The sequence below is a fragment of the Microtus ochrogaster genome, chromosome 8 (assembly GCF_000317375.1).
Source record: "Microtus ochrogaster isolate Prairie Vole_2 chromosome 8, MicOch1.0, whole genome shotgun sequence".
In the NCBI taxonomy this organism is placed as follows: domain Eukaryota; kingdom Metazoa; phylum Chordata; class Mammalia; order Rodentia; family Cricetidae; genus Microtus; species Microtus ochrogaster.
Window position 1 is genome coordinate 56,869,610 of NC_022015.1, and position 6,508 is coordinate 56,876,117.

Below are 6,508 nucleotides of genomic sequence, written 5' to 3' on the forward strand. Positions count from 1 at the left end.
CAGAAAAATTACCTCTAAACTTTTCTTCTCTCCATACTTTTCAATGTAGTGTGTCTTTCTAGGAATCTTAACAAAATAGATGTGAGCAAGATTAGAAGTGAGGGATTGTAGTGGGTGGCCGCTTGTTCATTCTGGCCACCCAGAACTAAAATAACAACACAGAAACTGTATTAATTAAATCACTGTTTGGCCCATTTTGTCTAGCTTCTTATTGACTGACTCTTACATATTAATTTAACCCATTTCTATTAATCTGTGTATCACCATATGGGCTGTGGCTTACCGGCTAAGGTTCTGTCTGGCTCCAGCAGAGCTACATGGCTTCTCTCTGACACCGCCCTTCTTTTTCCCAGCATTCTGTTTAGTTTTTCTGGCCTAGCTCTGTTCTACCCTATCAGGAAAGCCAGTTTTCTTTATTCATTAACCAGTCATATTGACAGCATCCAAAGGGGAACCCCACATCAAGGGATTACAAGTTATGGGATTCATTATACATTCCTCTAGAAATTATTATTATGATAGCTAACAATTTCCACGGATGCAAAAAGCTAGGTGCTGAGACTTTTTCCAAATTCTCAGTACACATGGGATAGTCAGGACACAAGCACAGACAGTGTGGTCCCAGGGTCTCTGCTCTAAAGACAAGAGTTGCTTAGCCCAGCCCAGAGGATGCTGTATGTTTGCGTTTACACTTGCTTGCCCGCCTCTCTCTCTCCCTGTTGGCCAGACCCTCCTTCAGAGAAGGATGCACTTGCCTATGGAACTGCTAATAAATGTCAGGTTCCTATGATGACAAGTACTGGTGTCTGGCGTGTGGCTGGTCCTGGGTGAACACATAGAGGGATGAGTGGATGTGACCATCTCTGAGCAGATCAAACGTTCAGGTGGCCATCTTCGCCATTGAGGCACAGACATTGTTGAAACATAAAACAGGGCTGGGGAGAAAGAAGCCACCAAGAAACGAAGGTCAGAGAAGGCAGGAACTGGGCTTTACTGATCCGTTCAGCTGATAATCACGCAGCACCTCAATAACTGCTTAATCATGAAGCAATGTGAATGCAAGGCAAAGGCTGTTCTGGAAGAAAATAATTTGGCTAGAAGTCACCAAACAAATGCAGTACCATTGAGTCAGTGTACAAAAGGAGGGGGACACAGACATGAATCAACTCTGTGGGTTTCAGTTAGGATTGTTTCCAACAGTGCAGACATCCCTTGCTCTGAGTAGGAGGTTGTCTTAGTCAATGCTCTATTTCTACCAAGAGATGGCATGAGCACAGCAACTCTTACAAAAGAAAGCTTTAACTGGGACTTGCTTACAGTTTCAGAAATGTAGTCCATTGTTCTCACGGCAGGGGTGGGAAGTCATAAGACCCTGCTGGTCATGCTAGGATTTTGTCTGGCTGGATCTTGCGCATGTCTTATGCATGCAGTCACAGTCACTGTGAGTTCATGCGTGCAATGGCCTTGCTGAGTCTAGTGAATACTGTTTGATCATATATAGATGTACAGACATATACTCCCCATGACTCTACCAACCCTTTTGTTTCTTCTTCTGGAATTATCCCTGAGCCTTAGAGGAAGAGGATGTCAATATAGATGACAGATTTAGTGATGAACATTTTACAATCTCTCTTCTCTGTATGTAAACCAGTTGTAGGTTCCTGTTTTAATTACATCTACTTCAGAAAGAAGTTCCTATGCAGAGGACTGAGAGACACATTAATTAATGGGTATATAGATAAAAGTTTATGGAGCAGTTTAATACTATATCCATGTAGAAGAATCACAGTACTAGTGTCTTCCCTAGGTCCTTTCATCTAGCCACAGTTTTGGCCCAGTGAATAGTATCTCATGCATGATTTCCATCTTAATGCATTAGAAACACAAATGACAGATGAGATAAATCAAGATCAGAAAAGAAATTAATGAAATTAAAATGAAAATAACATTACAAAAAAATCAATGAAGGCTTGAAGAGCTGATTCTTTGAAAAGATTAACAAGATTGACAAACCTTTGTCCAAATAGACCAAAAGAGAAGAGCCAAATGAATAAAATTAGAGATTACAAAGGAGATATTGCAACAGATACCAATGAACTCAGATAATCATAACGACATACTTAAAACTGGAAAACCTTAGAAGAAATAGATTAGTTTCTTAGTTCATATGACCTACCAAAATTAAAACATGAAGCTATAGAAAATGAACTTAAACAGATTTCTCAAAGCAACAAGATTGAAAGAGCAATTTTTAAAAACCTCCAACCAGGGGCTGGGAAGTGTTAGCAGTTCCTAGACCCCATATGGCAGCTAACAACTGCCCAGGGGATCTAACTCTATCTTCTGTGCTCCATAGGCACAAGATAAGCATGTCATACAATACACACACACACACACACACACACACACACACACACACACATATGCAGGCAACCATGCATCCACAAAATAATACTAATGAGCCTCCAAAAAGAGATAAAAATAAATCCCATGCCCAAGTGGATTTACTACAGAATTCTTCCAGATCTTTAGAGAAGAACTAAAGTCAATGCTTCTCAAATTATTCCATAAAATAGAAAAGGAAACACTGCTTCTAAACTCTTTATAAGATGTTAACATTATTCTAATAACAAAATCAGATAAGGACACAACAAAAAATGAAAATTACAGACCAATTTCCCTGGTGAACATAAATGCAAAAATTCTCAATAAAATAGTTTGTAACCTAAATTCAAATACACATTAAACGGAATGTCCACCAGGATCAAGTTCAGCTTCATCCCAGAGATGCAGGAATGGTTCAACGTACATAAATCAATGAATGTAACCCATAGGATAAATGAACAAAGGACAGAAATTTTGTGATCATCTCATTATACGAAACTCAATATCCCTTTGTTGTAAAAGTCCTAGAGAATATAGGATTACAGAGGATTATTTGTCAACACAACAAAGGCAATATACATGAAGTCCATGGCAATAAACATCCTAAGTGGAGAAAAAAGTTATTTATACTAAAATAAGGAGCCGGGTGGTGGTGGCGCACGCTTTTAATCCCAGCACTCGGGAGGCAGAGGCAGGCGGATCTCTGTGAGTTCGAGACCAGCCTGGTCTACAAGAGCTAGTTCCAGGACAGGCTCCAAAACCACAGAGACCCCCTGTCTCGAAAAACAAAAAAAAAAAAAAAAAAAGGAACAAGACAAGGCTGTCTTCATTATTGCTAATTACATCACTTTAAGTCTTAGCTAGAGCAATATGACAAGATATGGAGATAACAGAAATAAAAAAAGAAAAAGAAGTTGAAGTGTCTTTATTCACAAATGATACAATTCTCAACATAAAAGACCCTAAAGACTCCACCAGAAAAACGTCTGCACCTGATAAATGCACAAAATAGCAGGATACAAAACTAATATACAAAGATCAGTAACTTTCCTATATACTATTAATAAATATAACAAGAAAAAAAATTGGGGAACAACACCATTCACAATATAGAGCTACACAAACACACACACACACAGAGCCTCATTTGTGTGTGTGTGTGTGTGTGTGTGTGTATGAATAACCAAGGAGGTAAAAGACTTGTGAAATCAAAACCTTAGGACAAAAAAATTGAAGAGGGTATCAGGATATCAGAATCTCAAAAGACCTTCCACGTTCATGAATTTATAATATTAATATCATGAAAATAGCCATCCTACCAAAAGCAATCTATATGATCAGTGTTATAATAAAAATTTCAACATAATTCTTCACAAAAATGTAAAAACAATGTCAAAATTTATATGAAAACACAAATGACCCAAGACAGAAAAAAAAAGACCTACTGAAAACTAACCAATAGGACCATGTGATACCCTAAAGAGTCTGTAAAGGATGCTATCACTCAAATGAAGAGGCAACATTCATCACGGGAGAATATCTTCACCATCTATACATCTGAAGGGTTAGTTACTAAGACATACAAAGAACTCAAAGGAAAAAAAAAACCATGCACCAAGAAAACATTACAAGCAAACTCTGGGGCATGGAGCTAAACAAAAAGTTCTTGATGTTCTCAAAGTAGTAAATAAAATGTTTATTTTCAAATATTTCAAATGTTCAAAATATTTATGCATCAGAGAAATGCAAATCTACGTTGAGATTTTATTTTACCAATGACAATGGATCCTGGCGTGGTGTGGCGAAAGGAGGTCACTTATTCACTGTTGGTGGGAGTGCAAATTGGTACTGCCACTCTGACAATCGGCTGAAGTTTCTCCCAAAAGGTAGAAATAGATACACCATATGATCTGACACTTCTGGGAGTATCCCCAGGGGACTCTCCTTCCTACTACAGAGATGTCTGTTTGTACATTTGCATCACTGACGTCGTCAAAATAGCCAAAAAATGGAAACAGCCTAGATGCCCATCAGCTGGAATACTATTCAGTGGTAAGGGAATCATTTCTTTAAGAAAAACCTACAGTGTGGAAAGAAAATAACCGAGAGAAGTCATCAGGAGATTGCAACCAGAAGTGATGTCAATCATTCTGTAGGCAGAAAGGATTATTCTGGAGGTTTTAGTATCTGTAGAGTGATGAAAAAGAGTATTATAGAGTATTATATCAAATGTTAACCGGGGTTGAATGTAGTCGCTGTGTATTGGGCATTATGTTTACTCACCTTTTAATACATCTCTATATTTAAAAACCTTGCATATCTAAGCACACAGCTGTAGTACCAGCTAGGTGATTGACAGAAGACTAGAAGAAGACCAGGCTAATAGATCTGGAAGAGAACAGGAAGCCCAGAAACACGCACACATTGCTAGAGCCAGCTGACTTCGCAAAGGAGCAAAGGCAACACGATGCCAAATGGTGCTAGACCCATGGAGTGTTTCCATGAAAAAAAACAAACAAACTAGAAAGACCTTAAACCTTTTTCAAAACTTGAAATAGATCACTGGATTAATGCAAAATGTAAAACTCCCTAGAGTATGAAATCTGGGTCTCTTTGAGTTTTGACAATGACCTGTTAGTTGAAGCCACAAATACATGAAAGAACAGATAACATGGATGTTTTTGAAATTAAATATTTTTTCCTGTAAGAGGGCAAAACACAGTTAGGGAGCTAATAACATCAAAGCAGAAGTCTGAAAAGGGACCGTTATTCAAAATACATACCACCCAAAAATCAGAAAATTCAAAAATAAGAAATCAAGTTTGAAGTTAAGCAGAAGACTTTAACAGGCGATGCATGAGGAATATACTGAGGGCAAGCATATGAAAAGCTGGTTAGTGGACTGAGGAGATTGCTCAGTGGCTAAGATTAAGGGTACATGCTATTCTTGCAGAAGACCTAGGTTTGGTTACCAGGATCCTCCTGGTGGCTCACAACCATCTATAACTTCAATCCCAGGGGATCTGATACCCGCCATGATCTCCTCAGTTACCAGGTACACATATGGTGTACATATACATATTGGCAAAACACATACACATATCATAAGAAATAAGGAAAGAAGGGAGGGAAGCAGGAAGGAAAGAAGGAAGAAAGGAAAGCTATTTAATCCATGTTATCAAAAAAAAAAAACAGAGACTCCAAATGCAAGCAGATATGCTACTCTCTACTTACTAGGAAGCATCAAAAGCCAAAATCCTGACACAATTAAACCTAGTGAGGACAGGAGCCAAGGAGAACTCACACTCATTGGTGAGCAAAATGGGGAAAGGTCCATCACTCTGGAAGGCAGTTTGAAGACTCTCACAAAACTGGTCACACCTTATAGCATCATCAAGTAAGAGCCTCCCCAAGGCTTTTCCAACAGAGTTGAAAACTTATATGTACCCAATATCTTCACCAGATGCTAACAGATACTTTAATTATCATTGCTCTAATGTGGAAACAGCTGAGGTGTCCTTCAGTATGTGGACAATCTGTGGTTTCTAAGACAATGGCAATGAAAACCTTAACACTAAAAAGAAATGAGCCCTGGTCAGTGAAATGGCTCAGCAGGTACAAGTGCTTGCCACACAGGCCTGATGACCTGAGATCCATCACTGTGACCCCGCTGTGGGAGGAGAGAGCTGACTCCTTAAAGTTGTCTTTGATCTCTGTACATTTGTTGTACATGTCCCTATACCACCTATGTTAATAAGAATAACCAGTAGAATGAATTAAAGAAATAAAATAGTGGCCGCTGGAGAGATTTCTCGGTGCCTAAGAGCACTTGATGCTCTTTGCAAAAAACCTGGTTCAATTACTAGCACCCACACAGTGGCACTCAATCTTCCCTAACTCTAGATCCAATGTATCCAATGTCCTATTCTTATTTATTTATTTATTTATTTATTTTTGGTTTTTCGAGACAGGGTTTCTCTGTGGTTTTGGAGCCTGTCCTGGAACTAGCTCTTGTAGACCGGGCTCGTCTCGAACTCACAGAGATCCACCTGACTCTGCCTCCCAAGTGCTGGGATTAAAGGCGTGCGCCACCACCGCCCGGCTTTCCAATGTCCTATTCTGA